Source organism: Bremia lactucae, linkage group LG1 (genome assembly GCF_004359215.1).
Source record: "Bremia lactucae strain SF5 linkage group LG1, whole genome shotgun sequence".
NCBI classification, from domain to species: Eukaryota; Oomycota; class Peronosporomycetes; order Peronosporales; family Peronosporaceae; genus Bremia; species Bremia lactucae.
In genome coordinates this window covers 2,204,082-2,215,710 of record NC_090610.1, presented here as the reverse complement: position 1 = coordinate 2,215,710, position 11,629 = coordinate 2,204,082, and positions in this window count along the sequence as shown.

Below are 11,629 nucleotides of genomic sequence, written 5' to 3'. Positions count from 1 at the left end.
CCCCTACTGACCCCGACCGTTTTTTTGGCGGTCCGCCTCGCTGTTGCGATTTCGCAACATCGTCGGACCCGCGACCGTTGCCCTTTTTTGCATACGGTCCAAAATTACGTTCAGTACCTCTCGGTACTGGGCGTGGAGCACTACACTCATAAGTGTAGTGTCCTAACTTTTGACAGCGATGGAATTTCTGCAATCGCTTATTGCTCGAAAAGCGAGGTCTCTCGCTTTCGACGTAAGAGAGGTCCATAAGTTCTGGACCTCCTAACTCGTGTCGTCTTGGAGGACGATGCGATGACGAACTAGCTTGAGCCTGTCTCAAGCTAAAGTCGCCCTGTTCTGCAACAAATATTGCTTCTTCAAGCGTATCCAATTCCAAGCGGAACAGGTGGGTCTTTACGGGACCATCCGTAAGACCTTGCATGAACACCGTTATTAACGTGTGTTCATGGACTGGGTTGTTTGTGATACAACTCGCTAAGAGTCGTACATGCTGGGCATAAGCGTGAACATCACGCTTGCCTTGCTTGAGTTTCAGAAGCTCTGATCGAGCTCTGAACTCAGCCCTAGGCGGTTCAAACGTTTGTTTGAGCCGGGCTTTAAAAGCCTCTAGCGAGCCAAAGACATATGGGTCGCGCAACTTAAGGTCTAGTGCCCAAGTTTTGGTACGACCTGCCAAATTTGATTGAGGGAATGCGGCTTGCAATCGCACGTCGACGATGTGACGTGCCCTTATGGCATCGTCCAACTCGACAAACCATCTCAAGAGGGAGTCTTCTTCGATTCCCCTATACTTAGAGATGTCAATTTTTAAAGTTTCGGGACGACGCGTTTGCGTCATCGCAGGTACAGGGGTTTGTACCTGTTGTAACCTCAACAGTTCTGCCTGGTGAGAGCGTTGCTGAATCAGCAAGGCTACCTTCTCCTTCATCTCGTCAAGTTCATGTTATATGAACTTGGCAATACCTGAATGGAGGGCATCTCTGTCCAAATTGGACAGCATTGCCAAGATTGCATCGTTTTCTACGGTCGAACTCATTGGTTCGACCGCACTCATTCGTTCGGCCGCACTCATTTCTATGTCACTTAGAAAGGAGTAGCTTTCACGGGAAATGTGATGCTTATTCCCACTATCATTTAACATGTCCATGTTAGATGTGGGAAATGTGGTCCTTGGACGGACTACTAAGTGCTACCAGGTGTAATGGGGCACTACGACTTGTACTGTTTCAGTACAAGTCCACTTCGCACTGCCTCAGTGCAAGTGCTGCCTCACGTCACTTCACTTACACTAGTACGTGCAGAGAAAGACTCTCTTTTAAACACTTGCTTTAAAGAGGGTTCATTAAAAACTGTATTAATATAATTAAGTTCTTGTGTTTCTATCTATTTATTACGAACTTAATTATAACTAATACGAAACATGTAATGAAGTCTTATCTGTCTCTCTCTTTGCGCGCGTCCAGCGCTGACTGGACCACGGAGAAAGTATATATAATGGTCTATATCTACCAATGGATAAGGTTTTAGAATATTACCATGTAAAGTAATATTCTCCAAATATTATCTACCTTTTAAATAATATATTAATTAACAACCTTTAAGTGTTAATTTTATGTAACGATACACTCCGTTACAGTCTGGCCTTAATATATTATTCACTAAATATGACATGCGCCTCTTGTAACGATTGGCGGGGTTAATTTAAACTTAAATCAACCAATCAGTAGATCTAAGTCTTAGATCTACTGATTGGTTGACTAATAGTTATAATATTACCAAATTGCGTCAATATAACCCAATTTGGTAATATTAGAACTATTAGTCAAAATTAAAAACATAATAATAAAATTTAATTTCTCTCATAGGAAATAATATTTGTTATTCCTTTTATGGAAATAAGTTCTGTGTAACGGGAAACCGAGTTACATCTTCCCCTTATACAACGGTCACTTTAGTGACTGATGCAAAGTGACAAAGAGTACTATTATGTCTCTTTCTGTAAATAAGCACTTGTTGGTTTTATTTGAATTCCGACTCTTAATTGCGCATGTAATCGAAATCCGAGCGCGTCGCCAGTGAGGCAGCAAAGCTGGCAGCTGCACGGCTCAGTGCAGCTGTAAGCGATGCAATGTTGCAGTAGACGCTAATGCGTATACTGCGAGAGAGAAGTCACCTTCTTCTCCACGCCATCGCTCAGATTAACTTACCGTATAATTACTATGTAAGGAAAGTCGCGAGCAAGGCGCGAAGTAGAAAGTGACTGGTATATCTCACCTGCTACACCCATTGTATGTGACGGGGCCGAGTCGGCGTCATCGCCCGACTCGGTGGTAACTGTTAAGGCCTCCGGATCAACCGGCCACGCCCGTTAGACCCACGGATTCTAACGTGACAAACAAAGAGGTAATGACGAAGTTGTTCGGCACTCCGTCAGACTCTTTTGGTGCAGAGTCATCATGTGATGACTCCATGGACGACGATTACTCTGGTGATGTCAGTATGAACCACCAGGAACGAGGTGATTATAAAGGTCACCTTAGAAAGCATGCTACTGGTGGTGCTAGCATGCATCACCAGAGACGGAGTGTTTCTAAGGATCACTCCGAGAGTAATGTTGGCGTTAACGTAAATATGAACAACGGTAGAGAGACCGCAATGTTTTGCGGTTCGCTCCCGAAAAGAAGCCCTAATTTCCGTCTTAGGGTAAACTAACTCATTGGTCTTGTACGACCAACGATCGATACCATATTCCGTTTTTCGACTCGTCCAGGCTTGACAAGCCTGGTGAGGACGAGTCTGAATTCTTCATCGAATACGTTTCCGGTAAATGTGGAACACATGTAAGCGGGCAAAGGATGTTTTTTTGGGAAGTATTTGTACAGAATGTGCAAAGAATAGGCCGCGGGGCCTGGCTACACAAACTGGATGCTTTCCGAGACCGCTTCGAAAAATGGACAGTAGTCGGTGCACGTTACAAACTGCACCGTTTGTCTAGAAAGGCATGGTTACCTTGCCTCACGTGGGAGAACAATGCCCATGCTATTAAAGGGGTACAGGTCATGCCCTTAAGGATGCATACTCCCTTAAAAGTCCTACATTGAAGGACGCTCACTATCATTCTTTACTCGGGACCATCCGGACCATCAGGCTTTAACAGACGCCTTAGACCGTTCCGGGGTGATTTTGAATCGGAAGAGTCCTCGTACTGATAGTACGGGGCGGAGACGCCCGACATAATTGTAGGATACGTACGCATCCTACGAGGCAGCTCGATCTTGTAAGCATTGCCTTGGCAATAATTTATTACTGCCCACATCCGTCACTACATGTTTTGGTAGGTTTACCGTAGACAGTAGGACTAGATCATTAATAGTAAATGAAAGAATGTTTGCTTTTGCTTTTTTGTCAGAGTTCCGTTTCCGTCGGTCCACAGCATTAGCAATGAAATACTGTACGAAACGGACCACTGCTTCTCTGGCCAGCAGGAATTCTCCTGCTGACTCAATTTTGTTTTTGCTTCGTGCGACCGATGCGCACTGCGAAGATGTCATTCTCCTCATTAGTGAGAGCATGATTGCTCTCACTTATATTATTGTTTCGATGCTGAGTATTTCAGCATCGTTATCAAAGTCAGTAATAGCATGATCGCTTTTACTGAGATTGGCTACTACAATGTTGGTCGAATCAACATTGGTATCCTTCGCATTGATCGAAAACTTAATACGTGATGAGCAAGAGCTAGATTTTTTTTTGCTTGAGCGAGCCCCTCCCTCCCTTGAAACGAGTTACTCACAAACAAGGTAGGTATACGTGGATGGCGTAAGCCATTCACGAAAAACGGTGTATGCTTTGTAGAAGCATGCATTGTATTGTTGATGACAAATTTGTCATCCGGCAAGAACTTGCTCCAACTCGTAAGAGACTGGACGTATCCGCGAAGTATCTATTCGAGAATATGATTTGCACGCTCTGTCCGACCATCTATTTTCGGATACTCAGATGTTGACATATTACAAGTGATTAAAACACAGATTGCCAAAGCCCCGCCGTGAATGTGGGGTCTCAATTTCAGACCAGTTCACGGAATAACCCATGGAGTCGGAATATCGTGTCAATATATACACCACCACAGCTTTTGCTGCGATCCATTTCGGGACTGCAGCAAGATGTATTATCGATCAATCAACACAAGAATACTATTATTCTTGTGATCGACGTGGGTGTTCCGAAGAAAAAGTCCATAGATACGGACTGTTAACACTCTGCCAGAACAGGCAGATGTTGTAACGGAGCACGGGAGGAAGCACTGGGCTTCACCAGCTGGCAAACTTCGCAAGCAAGTATGCACCTGCAGACGAACTCATACTGGCGTGGCCAGTAGAAGTCGCGATTCATCGTGCGATAAGTCTTCTCACGTCTACGATACCCACTTATTGGTGAATCGTGGCACTCGTACATGACGCGTAAACGCAAATTATTTTGGGTGGAAATGACGACACGAGATGTGTCGCAAGCAATGGCTGTGTAATACAGTAACCAATGCGTGTTGTGTATCGATCCGTTGATGATCGATACAATTTCGACATTTCTTTCAAGGACCGTTGTGATGGAATTTTTAGATAATTCAATAACCCCTCTAGATCCTAATCTTCTAAATAGGCTCTTCTCTGTCGCCACGTAATGTTGACAACGGAGCATTTATTGTTGCAACAGTGAGCTTAATCTCACAGTTGTTTTGCGCAGCCGGCTCATCAAAATCGGGCCGGCGCGAAAGGGCATCAGCGACGAAATTAAGTCGGCCTGATTTATATTCCACGGAGAAGCTGTTCTCCGCGAAGAAAAACAACCATTTCGCCAATATTGGCGAGAGGTGTAGACTGTTTTTGGCCGTGAGTTAAGACGCATGGTCCGTATAAACAAAGAACGATCTTTCACTCAAGATATAGACCCTAAACTTGGCCGGTGCATATTTCATAGTAAGGAGTTCCGTTTCATGCACTGAATAATTGCGCTCAGCTTTTAGAAGCTGACGCGATTGATAGTAGACAACGCGCTCGGCGCTGTCTGCGTCATGGCAGCCGATTGCAAAATCGCTGGCGTCATCGATCACATGAAATGATCTGTCTTTATCAGCAATCGCCAGAACTGGCGATTGCGTCAAGCTTTGCTTAATACCCTTAAGGGAACGCTGACAAACAGCATTCCATGAACACTATACATTTTTATTTAACAAAGAAGAATTATGTACTGTCCTTTTGGCATAATTGCGGGAGTACTTGGAAGTACGCCGCTAAGTCAAGGAATTTTAAAAGTCCCTTTACATCGATTGGCACGGGCCAGTCGGTGATTGCATTGATCTTTTTCGGATCAGGGCGCAAACCGTGTTTACCACTCGATGCACCCAAAAAGTGGTATTTCGCTCGCAGCGAATATACACTTCTTGACATTTGCATACAACTAATGCTTACGCATAAGTGTAAGAACCTTTTGGACGTGGATACGATGAACTTTAATGTTCAACTTTCCGTTTATGGATCTGCTACAAACAAAGACGTTACTAAAATAACTCAATACGAGATCATGCACCGATCTCAACAGATTGGTTAAACATCCGTTGAATGTCGCAGGGGGACTACTAAGCCCCTGTGGCATAATTAGCCACTTTTATAGCATTCCTTGGGGTGCTTACTGCTGTGAACGGATAATCCTGTTCACGCACAATTATCTGATAGAATTCATCCATCAGATCTATTTACGAAAAGTTGGTACGCTTTGACATACCATCAATGACTACGTCTTTTCGTGGTATCGGCGTTTGAGCCGGTACCGTTGCAGCGTTCAAGTCTAATGCATCCGCCACCCTCCTACTACTTTACACACATAGAAGGTCGGAGAGCTATGAGGGGAGATTTACCCACTATCATGGCTCGCCGCTAAGCGATCAGCAAAGATTTCGTCGATCGCTAATGCTTGCTCACGAGGCAATGGTCAGTGCTTCATGAGACAGTATTTGAACCTAGAATTAGGTCAATTTCGTGTCGAGTGCATTTTTCTGTAAACAACTCACTTGTTACGGATTCAGCGAATACATCCTTGAATTCGACAAAATCCTCATGAAAAAGAATTTGACTTCAAAGACTCCCAGGATTGGGACGTAAGACGTTCAATCCGAGTCTTCTCATCGAGGTAACTTTCGTACATCGATGAGCTGCTGAGAACCCGTTCGTTCTCAGGAATATCATTGACCACCGAATATCTGCCACGTACTTATCAACTGTCAGTACGCAGATCTGCTTGACTTCGCCACTACGCAGATCGAGCAAGAACCGTTTCGGTTCTAGCTTTGGCAATTGAGGTTTCTCCAAAGTTAACTTCGGAGGCGCTGTACGAGAAAGTATATAAGCACCTACACTTGATCCGCTGTTTACTAAGACATTTAATGTCTTGGTTCCCTCTTTAGAACTTATTTCCAAGGGCACTAAGGAACCTTTGACCACAGGCTTTTGGGGCGTATTCCCACAGATTCTTGGGGACTTATTTCCTCAATTGTTTTTTGGTATTATCCTCCCCAACTGACTCTATCTGTGGTCGCGCAACCACAGCGAGATCCTCTATGATCGACTCTCCAGTCGATCTAGGACTTTCGCACTACCTCGTATAGGCAGGCGTTACCAATAAATTTGGATGTTTCTATTTAAGCAAACATCCTTGTTTCTCACCTCTTAACTTATACGAGTGGTTGAACTTCGAAGCTGCCTGTGCTTGTGCACAGCCGTCGGTATCTAACTTCCCAGTGTGATTGGTTGCCACACTAAAGTCTTGTGCAGTCGAGCAAACGGCCGAATCAGAAGTGAGGCCATGGCACTCGCTCAAAGGACATCCATGCGCTTGTGGACGCTCAAGACGTTCATTAAATGACCTTGTGATGAAAGAGAGGCATGCATCGTCACGGCTTGATGCTGCCATTTTATACATGACTCACAGTTTGTGAGCCATGGTAATCCTAGAATGACATCAAATTTGTCATCCAAATCTAGTACGATGAAATCATCCTCGTACTGTTACCTTTCAACGCCTGTTGCTAGGCGCACTGTTGTCCGCGTTAGAGGGATACCGCGCTCAGTAAATTTGAGGCTGCGATCTTCTAGCGATTGGCGTCGAATAAAATTGTTCGACACCCCACCGTCGACTAGGTACTTCAGTGTCAATTTATTTGCCACTATAATCTTAAAGGTGATGAGGTCAACCTCATCACCTGAGGCAGTTAAACACAATATTTGTGTGTGAGGAGCAACTCTCGTCAGAAGGCCTGCAGATTCTTTTGACGTTGCTGGAACAGTAGGTCGCTCCGCACCTACTGACCCCGCCGTTTTTTTACGATCCGCCTCGTCGTTGCGATTTCGCATCAGCGTCGGATTCGCGTCCTCCGCTATTCCTAGCGAGAGTTCGATCGTTTTGCTCAGGGACTGGGTGTTGGGCACTATACTCATATGTGTAGTGGCCCATCTTTTGACAACGAGTGCATTTTTGCAATCGCTTGACTTGATGAGCTAGATTTCTCGCTCTCCACACACGAGAGGTCCATTGGTTCGGGACCTTCGTTTTCTTGTCGTCTATGCGGACGATATGCTTCAGAGTAGACGAAAGCCTGTCTCAGACTGAAGGGTCCTGTTACACTATAGATCGCTTGGTCTAGCGACTCTAGTTCAAGCCGGAACAGGTAAGAGCGTCTGCAACACCTTTAATAAAGACAGCTACCGGTGTTTGTTCATCAATTGGATGACTCACGATACAACAGACTACTGTACTAATATATAAAGTTCTTTATTGCGATCTTCTATCTACTGGCTTTAAAAAAATTCATAACCAATTATGCAATGCGCCTCCTTGTGCAACGCCTAATCGTGTCTTGTACCACGATTGGCGGGGTTGAGTAAAACTTAAATCAATCAATAAATAGAACTAATGTATAATTGCGTTAATATTAATAAATTTGGTAATATTGGAACTATCAAGTCAAAATTAATAAGATATAGTAATTTTGTACATCTTTATTTATTTCCTTTCATAGGAAATAATATTTATTATTTCTAATATAGGATATAATATCTATATTACGGGACACCCCGTGACACGTAGACTTTCACAGCTCTCTACTTGTGAACAAGCTAGCGCCAAGGGCTTGTCCGATTTGTTTGGCGATGTGGATGATACTATGTTCCATATCATATAGATGATAAATCATCTTTTGATGTGGAAAAGAGGATGGAGGCTTCACCTAGTTCAATTAACAGATCAATATGAGTGTAAATTAAATGTGAAATGATGCATACTTCGGTTGGTGAAACGTTGTTGTGGTAAATTTACTTCATGGGTTGAATACCTTTTGTTCTATATGAAATGGTTAACACCTGAAACCCAATTATTATGGTTAACATATGTGGCAGCCACCATATATATATATCTGGTGACAGAAATCTTTTTAATTTAGTTAGGGTAAGGTTTTAGATTTAAAATAATGTAATAGTTTTAGTCCCCCCTTTGATTTTACAACGTCTAGTGCCTTCCTAAGTCTTGCGCATTTATCTTCGAGAGAAGGAAACCTTTTTAAGGCATATACTCTCGGGCACTAGTTGCCACATGGTCTTACGAACCTCTGAATTCCTATAATTTGGATTCGTTAAGCTCTACGAGCTAGTACAGCTCAGCGAGTTGTTAAACCTATTAGTTCAATGAAACTAGGTGACTCTTTCAGTCAATAAGTCTTTCTTTGACTTATGGAGCAAGATAGCTCCGTTACACCTGGAAGCACTCGTAGTTACTCTACGCCTGAGTCATTAAAAGACTAAGCCTCTGCTAAATGGAAATTTCTTCGAACTTTCAGGGGCGGAAGCGCAGCGTATGAGAAGCTCAAAATTTTGTTTGGGCTAGAACACATAAAGTTCATCATGTCCCAGGGACCAGAGGTTCTGGATGCAAGGCTTGAATCCTAAATGCAATACGAATTCTATCTTATCGGACAGGTCAAACACCTCTTAGCGACCTACTCGGTACATTTCTTTACCTGATCCAGAGCCTAAGGCTCGCCCCCATGTTGTCAATAACAATACATTTGAGGGTAAAGAGGGAAAGAACCTCCTTTTTAGGATAAAGCAAATGAGGTTGTACATAGACTCTGCCATGTTCTTTGCAGAACGGCAAAAGGTGACCATGGCCATCTCTAAGCTCAGTGGTATTGCCATAAAAGGGAACCCATGTGCAGCACGTCTATAGATGACGCTTTTTCCAAGTGCGATTTGCTGAAACAGCAAATGCCTAGCATGTTTGTACCACCTGATCAGGCTTTTCGTACGCGATCACGACTCATAGCGACTCGTCAGGGTAAACGAACGCTAGGGGACTCAGGAGGTGGAGCCACGAGTTGAGAACTCTCATTGCCGCTATGCATCAAGACCCGGTGCTAGAAGCAATTTTAGTAACTGCATTTATGGTCCGTTGCGGAACAGGAGGACTTGAGCTTGAGACAGGCTCAAGCTAGTTCGTCATCATGTCTCAACAATGGCGTAGCCCGGACGAAATTGTATCCGATCCCATCCCGTTACCTTTGGAAGGCAGTTGCCATAGCGCTACGCGCTGAATTTGACCTTAAGCCCGCTCGTGTAGCACGCCTGTGTACCGTACAAGCTTTTGAGCACATCGAGGTCATTTCATAGACCAGAACCCATGAATCGTAGCCTCCTTGAGGTGAAAGAAGAAGAATTTTAAGCTGTGAAACAGCATAGAAACATCTGCGGATGTTATATGTGCGGAAGCACGATACACTTACGCCCGGCTTGCCCCTTACGCAACGCGCTCAAAGATAGAAAGAACGACATTGGCGACTTACACCATAATTTGATACGGTGCGGGAAAATATCGATACCCAGTAGGGGCAAAACGCCCTTCTGGGGAAAGACTAGGCTCTGTTGAACCTCTAGGAGGTGAGAGTAAATAGGACCTAGCCATAATTAGCTCTGTACGTAATGGCACGAGGCGTGAGTACAAGCCTGGCTTGTTAGTCGCTCAGCCGACTGTAAAGGGCTTTGATAAGCTATGGTCAATTTAAGCTGACTCAGGGGCGTCTTGCAATTATGCTCGACGTCTTTCGCTTGAAGGAAATCAGAGGCGCTCAAAGCGCGTGAAGGTAATATAATTACTGATCGCTCAGCAACTCGGAGTCGTGTCACTGTTCCTAAAGTTCCGTTGAACTAAGGTATAAAGTTTCTGGATTTTGACAGTATGGAACGCTGTATCGTCCTTGATTTGGATTCGAGGTATGATCTCATCCTTGGTATGGCCTGGCTTGAACGCCATGAGCCATGGACGGCACGTACTACGTCGAGTGACACTCGTTGCATTATCGAATCAGTGACTGCTGAGGGCCGAGTCATCAAGGGTGTAATATTCCTGAGACACGCACGTCTAAGTCCACCGAGTGTGGTCGGCCGAGGTGGCACCGTACTGAGTACACTTGGCAATTTACCAGGCCATTTCGTGTCCTTGTAATGCACGTAAAGGAGCGCCTAAACGATCACTGGACAAGGAATTTGAGTTACATATCTCCTCGTCGAATGTCGGATTAGACACCAACTCTGGTACAGAGCCAATAATGGTGGGCAAACTTGGGAACGTGTATGTCCCTGCCTCTAAGAGGCGTATTGTCTCGACTACGGGACAGCAGAGACGCGAAGCGTCTATAACGTAACAAAGTGATACTAGCGAGCAGTTGCACAAGTTTGTAAATGTGAGAACGATAACATCGTGTGAAAAGTAGCTCTGAGGTAAGCCCTTCGTTACATATTCTTTTAGAGCTAGATAAAATGTTTGTTGATTTGTTCGGCCGAGCCTTAAAGGCTGATGACTTACCTGAGATGGTGATTATTCTACAAATTTTGAAATAACCTCATCATTGTTTCTGGATGAATCCGTCATGGAGTACATAAAGCTGCACTTAGTGCGCGAAGTGGACCATCAATCGTTAAAGATCAAAAGGATCCATTCAATTCCTTAGTTAGAAATTCCAAAATGTGGTGTGGTGTGAACCAATCCACCATCGGATTTGCCTCCAGAAAGAGGTGTCATCATGAAATTGACTTGGTTCCTGGAACCAAATACTGTCACACGGCATTAGCCTTTACCAAGAGAACAGCATGGCCTTATTGACGATTTCTTCTGTGCTAAGCATGAGGTTGGAATGGTACGCGACAGTAAATCTCCCCATTCGACACCGACATTTTGAATTTAAATACCAAGTAATAATGGCGAGCACAAACCCCCATTCCTAGAAAAGTGTTCTCCAAAACAATACGGAGGGATGCACGATGTACAGTGCACTTGACCTTGTCGATAGTTATTTCAAACTGCTCATGCGAGCTAGTGATATCCCGCTTACAGCGGGTAGCACCAAAAGAGGCATGCTACGGGAGGGGTTGGTTATGTCACAAGGGCTCCCTCCAACGCCCCGGCTTCATTATATCGTCTAGTGACGCAAATGTTCCGCCCCTATCGAGGTTATGCACACTTATTTTGATGATGTTTTTGTCCATAGTCGTGCAGAGCAGGGTCACTTGGATGTGGAAAACCACAAAGA